Here is an 11,989-nt window from a genome sequence, read left to right as displayed (position 1 = left end):
GAATATGTATGCAAAGAAAGAGTAATCTCTTCCCCTTCCCCCCCCCCGGCAGAAATTTTAGCATGATGATAATTTCACTTGACTGCACCTCCATAAAACAATGTGCGGCAGCAAGTCTCAGCCTGGGTCAACTGACTCAGGATCATGGGACTCACACGATAGGACTAAAAATAGCAGTGTACACATTTGGTCTGGAATGGAGACTGAAACCCAGCGAGAGGCAAGAGTCCCAGAACCTGGGCTCCAGCCTGGGCCCAAACATCTAACACTGTTATTTTTAGCCCCACTGTGCAAACCCTACAAGCCCAAATCAGTTAACATGGGCTCTGAGGCTTGCTGCTCTGGGATTTTTGTTGTTGTTGCATAGACGTACTTTCTATAGTCCACTTAGTTCTGTTGCTGTCCTCTCCATTGTCTCTTCTGTGAAGTCCTCCATGCTATCTGTTGCAGCAAAAGTCCTCAGTCAATATCATGGTTCACAGATGAGTCCTCTGTGTTATCTTCTCACAGCAATGTCTTCACGGGAGGGGAGCAAAGAGCATGTGGAACGCTTGGACAGAGTCTTGGCTGCTTGAAAATGAATTCTTTACCACAAAGTATGAGCTCATTGCCCACTCTGAGCCTCTCTGGAGCTCACTACCACTGAACATATACGTTAATGTATAGCCATTAGATCCGATCAGAATGTTTTTCTATTGGAAAGATGCTTATGTTTGAGAGCAAAACATTTTCCAGAAACAGACTGATTTTGATTAAGTTTTGTTTAGAAAAAAATGAGATTGGAATATTCAGATATGGTCAAAAGGAATGTTTAGATTTTCCATTTCAAAATGGCTTTTTATTTTAATTTAAATGTGATGTTATCTAAAAATATATATATATATATAAATATTTAAAAAATCAAAACCAGAACAAACCATTTCAATTTAAAAAAAAAACATTTTTTTTAAATTTCATTTTGCCTGAAATTCTATTTTTTTTTGTTTTATTTTCATTCTGTTTGAGAAAGGAAAATAATTGAAATCACCATGCAACGAAAATCTGATTCCTGCCTAGCTCTCTCATTTATGTTTTTTCCCCTAGTGTCACTAGAGGAATTGTGGGTTGGTAGCTTATGCAAATGAAGCACTGTACAGCAGCAACCTTTTCCTTTCTAACCAATAAAAGAAGTAGAGAGCTCTTTCTCCTCTGGAGTTTCTAGCCATAGGGCTTACATATATACTTGACAATACTTGAAGAAAAACTGCATGTTTTTTTCTTTTAAAAGTACAGTTGCTGCTTCTATTTAATGTGAAGTTGGCAGATAACTTCTAAAAATGGAGTTATTTATATGATAAAACAACGACAATATTTTATACCTTTTGATAAATAAGTTACTTGTTAGTACCATCATGTTTTATCTCTTCAAATGTTATCATAGTGGTTCTCATCTTTTGCATGCCTATATGTCATTGCAATCAGTGTAACGGTCAGGTTGGGAATATGTACACTTCAGCCTATTCTGTGGATGAGCTTGAATGGGTGTTAAGGAGGAAAAGGGGATAAGGAACCTTCTTTCTCACTCTCTCTCCACACACACCCACACATCCCCATACAAACACCAGCAGACAGAGGCCAGATTTTCAAAAATGTTTAGGATCAGATTTACCAGTGCTAAGCATCCTTGCTAGCATCATCAGTGGTGCTAGCTTCTTTAAAGAGGCAGAAGGCAGTAGAGTGAGGGTGGCGTGATGGCCTCAGACCCCTATGCAGTGGCTAATAGGGTTGGCTGGATGTGGATGGGAGTACAAGCTGCACTCTTCCTAAGGGTGGTGGAACAGCAACTCCAGCGGTTCCAACCTGGCTGAGCCAGCCAGAATTCATCCAAGCATCACTGTTGCTGTGCTACCCCACTGTGCCTTCAGGACACAATCAAGGCCTTAAAATACACTCCTAATCTAAAGTCAAATTGACAGTGTGACAGCACCACATTGTAACTGTGTCCTTGCTATCACTTTTGTTGTTTGTGTATTCATGAATATAGGCTAGATATTAGAAGGAATGGCTAAAGATACAGTGGTGCAGAAGATGTGGGGATGGGAGATGTTAGTTGAAATCTGAATTAAAAAACCCGAACTTCAAATTATACTACTCTTCAAACACCATTAGCTTTCTCATCTTTATATCGAGTGTAAAGAGTTATATTTTAGAGCTGGCACTAGGGCAAAGAATCAGAGATAGCAGAGAAGGTTTTAAACTCTTTGCATTGTGGGAGCCGAGTGATCAATGAAACAATGACAAGATTAAATAATGGAGCCAGGGGAAAAGCTGAAAGTTTGAGGCAGGGCAAAGGTACAGAAGTAAAATGGAAGATGCATTTAGAAAAGAAATTACCCTCTACATTACAGGAGGAACTCATCTTCATTCCGTACAGAGTGGCTGCACATTTATGGCCAGCTTTATTGGTTTCCATCCCTGTAAATTCTTCCTCGTTTTTCTTCTTGACCTTCTGTACTGTCTTACAGCATCAGAAGAGTGAGCCTCCAGTGTTAAAGCTTCTCCTGAGGGGGTAGGGAGAAGATGAGGGGAAAAAAGTGACAATAGGTCTCCTAGATTAACTGACTAATATATTAACAGTTCGCTGAAGCAGAGGTCTGAAGATCATTTTAATATCACTTGTACATTGTGTTAGCTAATGTAATAGCAGAGGAAATAACCTGGATAGGCACAGCACTCAAGAACAAAAATAAGGGAAGCTTGTTGCATTGAAGGAAGACAAAAATTGCCCTTTTCACTCCGGTGTCCAGAGGAGATGCCGGTGTGAGGTCAGGATGAGTGTGGAATGATGGAATAGTGGCTGTATGGCATTGCATCCCACTTCCCTGGCCCCACAGAAAATGCACAGGGTGGAAAAAGCTCCATGCCTACCCTTTGGGCAATGTGTAGGAGGGAGGGGAGAGAGTGGACTGGCTGGGCCCACTAACAGAGAGTGCCCTTAGGGAGGAATGCTTAATTAGTCATTAAGGATCCTAACCACATTACAATGAATGTACAGACCCCTGCACCCCTGTGGAATCCCACTGCAGTAAATGTGCAAGCGCAAGGGCTGTCCATGCACAATAATTTGTAGGACTGGGGCCCAAATCAAAACATTTGCTCTTCTGTGATATTTGGAGCTGAATAGCAGAGTGGGTCTCTAGAGTGGAACATCCTCAAAATTCAGGGTTGTTTGGATTTGTAATTTGGTTTAGGTCAGCCTCTAGTACGGACAATCTTCACTCATTGCTATATTTGCTTTCCACAAACAACTCTCTGTATAACTTTTCATGAGTGATATACTGGAATACTTGGATACTAATATCTAAACTGTATTGTTAGATTTATTAATCTAAATGTGGGTTATTGCTGATTATGTACTATATGTATTGTATGACTTTTAAACCAACCTTTGTACTATTCAATAATTTAAGCATTATACCCAGATGTACAAACAAGCAAACTTAACCTGTGTATTATATAATTTTTACATTAGCTTTAATAAAATGGATCTGCATGTAACTGTTTGCAGTTGAAAATAAAGCATCCTTATGATTAATATGATATTTATATAATAATAATAATAATATATTTACTTTTTTATATTTTTGAGGGACTTCTCTTTGGTGGGAGATGGCTGTTTTAGGATTGCTATATAAATAAATCACTATGAGGAGAGTAGTGAGTCCTCACGCTGAGTAGTACTTTGCTACACAAGCAGCCACACTGAAACAAAAGGACTGCTCATGGTATAAGGTGCTACTTAGCAGAATAAAGGTTTCAATATCTGGCCCAATGGGACTGATCCAGCTCCCAATAAGATCTATGGAAAGTAGAGCTCCTCAAAACATGGAATTTCCATTTTGTGTGACATTTCAATATTTCAAAAAAAAAGTTTCATTCCAAATTGGAATAAAAAACAAGTATTCTCAAAATTTTCCACAAAATGGAATTTCCAAAAACTGTCAGTTTTAGAAAATGTTTTCATTTTTATATTATTTTATATTATTTCAATAACTGTAATAATATGTGCTACTACTGACATGTCATAATATAATTGTTACAATTTTTTATTATTTTCATTTTATTTTATTTTTGAAATCATTAAGGACAGCTGCTTCTCAGTACTGTTTGAAGCATTTTTATCTTCTTTTCTATATCAAAGCTCTTTTTGTCTTGTAATGAAACAGTCTCACACACATTTTGGTCTCTGTGTAACCTACCTTCCAAACCAATTTGTTGCCCTGCTCCTTTTTATTCCTTAAAGTTATTGACATCTGTAAGCAGGGGAATGGTCCTGCAATTATGGGGAACTTTCCTGGTTTCTGCACTACCCCGGTGGAATTGGATAGCGAAAGGATCTGAGTTCTCACTCCAACTCCCTTTACCCAGTGGCCGGAGGAGCCCCACACCTCTTCACCCTAGCTGGAAGAGCTCCGATGGCCCCCGCTCAGCCAGAGGAGTCCCAGCCAGCCTACCCCAGCCACACCTGCAGGCCTCAGCCACACAAGCTGTGCTGCCTGGCCCAACCGAGGTGCCCTGGCCCGCCCCTGGCCACCGGCCCAAGCCTTGGGGTGGAGTGTGGGCGGGGTCATGGCCCAGGTTAGGGAAGGCTTAGCCTCCCCTGGCCTTTGATACCTGCCACCCATGTGTTAAAGGAACAAGGGGCCCTCCCAATGGGCACAGGGAATATAAGAAAAGATCACAGTCTGTTCCTCACATGCCCCAGGTCTCCCTCCCAGGTCTTGGCTGTGCCCCGGTGATACCGTAGGTAAGATGCCTGCTCTGATGATGGCCAAACATCCTGTGGGTCTAGGTGGCAGGGACCCTTCTCCCCAGTGCTGGCCCTCTTATCTGGTGACATCTCCCTGCAACGGGCTCTCTGTCCAAGATCCACAACTTGCTCTCCCCTGCTGCTCACCACACTCGGCTGTAGAGTTACTTGTGGCATAGCCGGTGTCTGCTATCCTGGCTTTGGTCCCACGGCTCCCCACTGTAGCTCAGCCCTGACTCATGGTTAGGGTGACCCGATGTCCCGTTTTTAAAGGGACAGTCCTGGTTTTTTGAGACTTTTCTTATATATGCACCTATTACCCCCCACCCCCTTTCCCATTTTTGCTCCCGGTAAGTGCAGCTGGTCTGTGCTGCTTCCACTCCTGGCTCTGGGCTGCTCCAGCTTTAGCTCTCCATCTCTGGCTCAGTGCTGCTGCTTTGCCTCCAGCCTCAGCTCTGGTTCCAACCCAGCTCTGGCTCCTCTGGGCTGCTTCTGTGGCCCCTCTGGTCTGGCTGCTGCTGCTCTATCCTTAGCTCTGCCCTACTCTGTCTCAGGCAGCTGCAGTTCACCTGGAGGGCAGGCCTCCAGGCTCTTGACTCTCTTATCAGCTTGCCTGCTCTGTCAATTGAGCTGAGCTGGAGGGTTGGCCTATCTCCATTGTCCCTGGGGACTGTCAGTCTCAGGATCCTGATTTCTCTTTGGCCCTTACCCTTTCTTTTAGTATTGGGAGAGAGCCAATCAACCCCCCCCTAATTTTCAGTAAGGAGCCAAGAGCCCCCTTACACATCGGGGGATGGGGGGAGTTATTTGTGCTAAAGCAATGTATTTTCAGCACAACATTTTATGTTTCTAGCATGGTTAATTTTTATGTCCTCACCATTCACTATATCCCACATTTGGTTCTTGGCAGGTGCAGAAATATGGACCCCAATGTTGGATCAGACCTGGTATGAGCCAAATTCTGTGTTTATATACTTCTTACTCAGTAACTTCAATGGCAGTTTTGCTGGAGTAAGGACTGAGTATGGGCTACAGGATTTTGCCCTAGAAAATAAGTAGACAACTAAGAGCATTAGAGAGATACTGTAGCACAGACAAAGCTAATACAAACTATTTATGACAGTAGAGGTAAAGGTGCATTAAACTTTATCTTAAAATACGTTATGTATAAGATGTTATTTATAAGATCTTTGGGTATTAGCAGTGATAACTCAAATTTATCTTCGATGAATTTAGCAGTGGCTAGTGTTGGTAAAAGACAAATAGTGAAGATATTCTAAGGCTACGTCTACAGTAGCACTTTTGTTGGTAAAACTTTTTTCAGTCAGGGGTATGAAAAAAACCCATATCCTTGATGGACATAAGTTTCACTGACAAAAGTGCCAGTGTGGACAGAGCTATGTCGCTGGGTGATGCTCTTCCTCTGATGTAGCCACCACCACTCATTAGGGGTGGTTTAATTATGCTGGCAAGAGATCCATAGTGTAGACCTAGCCTAAGATTAGTTTTGAAATTAGAGATGGGGGCAGCACCCAATTGCCAGAGCTACCTACTTCCAAGTCTTTGAAGAAGATCTAAGTCAAGATCTAAATTTTGTGGCTGTGCCCCATATCTCTGAAATATTTCTCCAGATTACAACTTTTAGATAATGTTTTCACCTCTTAGCTCAGAGAGCCGAGATATAGAATAACTGAAAATGTTTCTTTGCTTGTACAGTGCTAATAGGAAAAATAAAGCCTGGGATGATCATGATTGTACCTGAAAGGGCTAATTTACATTACATTACATTACAATCTTTGCCAAGAAGATGATCTATCTATCTATTTGTCTTCTGTCTCTTTAGCTCACACTATACCTGTCACAGTAAGGACTGTTTCTGTCAGAACAAATGAGCACATCTTCTTGGTTGTTGTTGGGTTTTTTTGTTTTGTTTTTTTTGCTACACTTGAAAGAACAAAAAGAAAATCCTTTTGACTGGTTGTCAATATGTCCAGGTAAGTGCATAGCTTATTTTATGTGTTGTGTTGTATACACTTTTTTCTCCATGCTGGGATTAATTTATATCTGATTACAGGCAAACAGTATCTGGGGAATGTACATGCATGCTGTATAGATTTAACTATGGTAACTGTGGGTTATGTGCTTGATCGTTGCCACAGAAACTGATATACAACTGAACGCTTGCCACTTTGCAGGCTTGAGTTTGCAATTAATTTGCATTAAAAACTCCCACCAACTTCAGAGGGAGTTCCAAATGTTTCCCTATCTGGTTCTTTCTTTCCCCAGTGTCCACTCTGATGTACAGTACATAGCTTCTTCCAAGGGAAATTGTGTAGGATCAGTTTACCATCAAATTTTATGTATATTTTGGAACTCCATGTATGATTATTTTACTGCTTCAGTGTCTTCGCAGAGGCAAAGGCCAACTGTATTGCTGGTGGGAGCACATACCTTTGAACCACAATTTCTCTCCCACGTCCTCCTTGCTCTGACGGTGTGGCAATTTTTGGTTGGCCTACAGCAGCAGATTATGATATTCCTCATGTTGATTCAACTGCACTGGCAACTAGTATTTATGTCCAGGTGAGAGTGAAGACATGATTTTCCCCATTCCCACTACCTCCCCACCAGGTGACCCATGTAGAATAGCCCCAAACATGATTTTGCAGTCAGCTAAATTTTATTTGAAGTTGTCACTCAAATTACAAATTCCTAGTCTCTGCTTGTCTGCGGTATGTGAGTGGTTCATGCCACTTGGACTACAAATACACCTTCATTTTTCAAATTCAAAATGGAATTTTGTGGTTTCCCTCATATATATGAATATATGTAGTTGACATAGCAGTCTATTCTCAAGTGTTTTAACTGGGTGAATCCCAAAGGGATATGCAAAAAGAAGAATGTTTATTTTAGCTCAAAAGAACAAACTCGGTTTTGTTCTAGTCTGCCAAATCATGGTTGTTTGTTGTAAACATGAAAGAAAGAGAGGCTTCTCGTAAGAAAATGTGTACTAGGATTTATTGGTGTTTTGTCAGGTTTATAGTTAACGTTATCTTGAAAAGCCAGATGAAATCTACAAACATTGCAGGAAGACTACATTATAAATACAGGAACCAACAATAGGCTAACAAAAATCTAATTATCATGATGGCAAACATACTGTATGGAGGTAAGAGGATAGCTGTCAGAGTTGTTAAAGCTGAAAGGTCTCTTTACAGTTTCAATAGCTTCACTTATCTCCCTTTCCTCCAAAGCTGTCAACAGGAGATAAATGCCCCCATCCATCCTAATCAGCAACAGGATTTTTATCAGGTGATGACGTATTTCCCCAAAACAACCACTCAGTTATTCCACTTACTAGGTATATTGGAAAAGGCAAGAATAGATGGTGTGCCTCATCCTGCTCCCAGGGTGCTGAATGGCAAAAGACCCACTGGCAGCAGTAGGATGAGGCCCCACATTAGTACCCTAATGTTTCCTCTTTGGAAACCAAACTTCAAATCTTGCCAGGGTCACGCAGGAAAATAAGATAGTTCATTTCACTGTAGAAGGATACACGTAACACAAGACAATATAAAGAATAGTTCAAGCATTTCAGTTACAAAAATCTCAGAAGCCAAGATTGAGACGTATTGGCAGAGGCATATGGACAGCTTTCACAATTCTTGCTCTAGTCAGTACTATTCGTTTCCTCAGTTCCACTGGCATTGAGTTCGCTCATAATAAAAGTGTTGGAATGTATCACCCTGGAACAGTATTCTGTTCTTGCTTATGACATCATTTCCTTTCTTTAGGCCAGATTGTAACTGGACTTTATGATGCTGTTCATGGAGATGAGGAGACGTAAACAGTCTTCTACCCCCTCCCCCTGACAGCCTAAGCAGATCAGTGTTCTACACACAGGAGGAACAGTAGTCTTTGTGGGGCCTCTACATTCCCTCCAGCACACGAGTAAGAAATTAGTGGAGAGGGATGAGGAGCACAGATGCCAACTTTCACGGGGTAAACAAGCACCCCAACATTGACAATAAGCCAAAAATCAAGCTAATCCCATTTCAAATAAAGGCCAAAACAAGCCAATCTCTAAGAACCCCAACACTATATGTGACTAGATCCTCCCGCTGTGCAGTCTGGGACTGTAGTACACCTGCTGTGCACCCCTGACTCTCCCCACATTGACCCTGCTTGACCCCCTTTGCCTCTGCTTGTCGGAAGCCGATCAAACAAAAAGAAGTAACAAGCTACAAGAAACAAGCTACAAGCCAAAACCTAGCCAACAAGCAACTAACAAGCCAATTAAGCCAAAAACAAGCCCAATTTCTGCATTTTTTCCACAGGTTTGCCATGTCTGATGAGGAGTGGTCACATCCTTAGCTCAATTGAGCCAGCACAAGGGGTGGTGATGGGGAGTGTGCTGCGCTTTTTAAGTGAGTCTTGAATATTATTTTCCCCCAGGAGCATCAAGGGAACTAGGGAAGGGATAGAGACTCAAAGAGACCTGAAAATAGTGTGATTCTCAGGCCAGGTCTACACTACAGAGTTAGGTTGACATACGGCAACTTACGTCAACTTAACTCTGTAAGTGTCCACACTACAGGGTTGTGCCCACAGATGTACGTCCCCCCACTACACCGACCTAATAACTCCACCTCCAGGAGAGGCATAGCACGTAGGTCGATGTAGATAATGCGACACAGTGTCTGTGTTACATCGCCTGTCAGCACCTCACAGAACTCACAGCTGTGAGCCCCATTGCTGGTTGTTGACAGTCTGGGCTGTCAGCTCTGTACGGAGCTCTCAGCTGTAAGCCCTATGCAGTGCTGACAGGTAATATGAGCTCCATGCGGAGCCGACAGCCTGGGCTGTCAGGGCCTCGCAGCAAGTGCCCAACTATGACCCCACTCAGCGCTGACAGCCCCTCACACTGCCCCACTTAAGTGGGTGCAAGTGGCCCTGGTGAGGACGTGCACCACTGGCAGAAGGAGGGTATTGTGGACATGATAAACCACACTAATTACTGCTGCCACCAATTGACTGGTCTGGTGATGTATTTGGGGACCTTAGCATGAAGAAGAAGAAACATTTTTCAGCTATGACACACTGCAAGCTATATCGAATTTACTGTTAACCTTCACCGCAACAGTAGACCATTAACATTAGCTTTTTCCCTAGGTTTTTCCCTTCCACTGAGTGAGTGTGGCATGGATTATATTTCCTCCAACGCACAGTATTAACTGGCATTTTCCAGGTTGAATCTCATCCTTTAATTTCTGCTGATATATCTAGTTTCTTCAGTTTTCTTTGTAAAATTTCTCTTTTCTCACTGACTTTATCAATTATTGCCAGTTTAGCAGCATCTACTAGGAGCAAGAAAAATGATAAAAGGTTTAGGAAACCTGACCTGTAAGGTGAGGTTAAAAATACTGGGCCTGTTTAGTTTTGAGAAAAGAATTCCCAGGGGGACCTGATAACAGTCTTCAGATATATTAAGGGCTGTTATAAAGGGGATGGTGATTAATAGTTCTTCATGTCTACTGGAGGTAGACAAGAAGTAGTGGGCTTAATGTGTAGCAAGGGAGAATTCTGTCTGATAGTAGGAAAAACGTTCGAAGTGTAAGGGTAGTTAATCTCTGGAATCCCCATCACTGGAGGTTTTTAAGAAAAGGTTAGACAAACACCTGTGAAGGATGGTCTAGGTTTACATGATCCTACCTCTGTGTTGGTGGCTGGACTTGATGACTTTTTGAGGTCCCTTCCAGCCCTACATTTCTATGATTCTATTATTAAGGTGCTGTTTTAGCCCATTAATTGGAATGCTAAATATTATTAATGTTGACTTCAGAGTTAACAGCAACTCCTATGGCACTAAATAAAAGTAAGGTTAGAGTTCATTTATTCACATTGGCTTTGTATGATATATGTTTTAACGCAGCAATTGTGTGCTATAAAGTTAATTAAGTACCATCTGCCTAACCCACTGGTTTTCAACCTGTGATCCGTGGACCCCTGGGGATCCACAGACTATGTCTAAAATTCACAAAGGGGTTCGTACCTCTATTAAAAAAAATTTAGGGGTCCACAAACGAAAAAAAGTGGAAAACCACTGCCTTAACCCATTGCTATATGCTAATCATCTACCAAAACCTCAGCTGCGAACATCCTTAAACTCTGAAATGTTGTGGGTCAGGTCTATCTTTACAAAATACTAACATTTAGATTGTGACTTGAACTACCGGTAGGGTGACAAGATGTCCCAGTTTTATAGGGACAGTCCCGATTTTTGGGTCTTTTTCTTATATAGGCTCCTATTACCCCCGCCCCCCCCGACCTCCTGTCCCAATTTTTCACATTTACTGCCTGGTCACCCTAACTACAGACCAGTGCTGGGGAATAAGAAGAACACCCCCGCACCCACAGGCTACCCAGGCATTATGTATGGTTGTACAGGAAAAAGTAGGCACGCTGCATCTTTTTCCCCACCTCAAGCAGGTGGATAGGAAAGACTGTGCGGAGCTAAGGCTCATTCCCCACAGGCACATCTTGCCAACTGGGACAAGAAGGAAGCAGAGAGAAAATTGTGCACAATGTCTTCCAGATTTACTCTTGAAGTGGTGCAGGTGTTATGCACCATTGCTTTGTTCAGTGCTGAGCCTAAAGGTACACTGTGACCCAGAGGCAGATTAAGGTTTCCTGGGGCCCTCGGCCAGAGTAAGTGTGGGGCTCCTCCCCCACCCCTTCCACTTGTGGTCCCACTCCCATTCCTCCCCGTCTGCCTGCAGCCCTGCACATGGCCCCACCCCTTTCTGCCCCCCACTGGAGCCCCACAACCAGTTTGCTTCCTTTTGCCCCCACCCCACTGTGGCCCCAAGACTGGAGAAGCTCTGCGCCTCTGCCCCCCCATGAGAGCTCCCCTAGTCCCAAGGCCACAGCAGGGGTCCTGGTGCTGGGGCTTCTGCCGGAGAGCAGGGTCGGGGCGCTGGGGGCTTCCCCTGTCCCCAGCTTGTGCCTGGGATAGGGTTGGAGGGGGCTTCCCTCATCCTACCCGGCCCACCTGGCATTGCTTCAGGGGGAGTGGGATTGGGGCATGGGTATTTCCCCATTCTGCTCCCCCAGGTGCTCCTACCAGGGAGTGGGGTTGGGGCACGAGGGCTTCCCCCCTGCCCACACAGCGGCGGATTTTTTCTGGGCCCCCCACAGTTG

Source organism: Mauremys mutica, chromosome 2 (genome assembly GCF_020497125.1).
Source record: "Mauremys mutica isolate MM-2020 ecotype Southern chromosome 2, ASM2049712v1, whole genome shotgun sequence".
NCBI classification, from domain to species: domain Eukaryota; kingdom Metazoa; phylum Chordata; order Testudines; family Geoemydidae; genus Mauremys; species Mauremys mutica.
Note: the sequence above shows the minus strand (reverse complement) of the source record.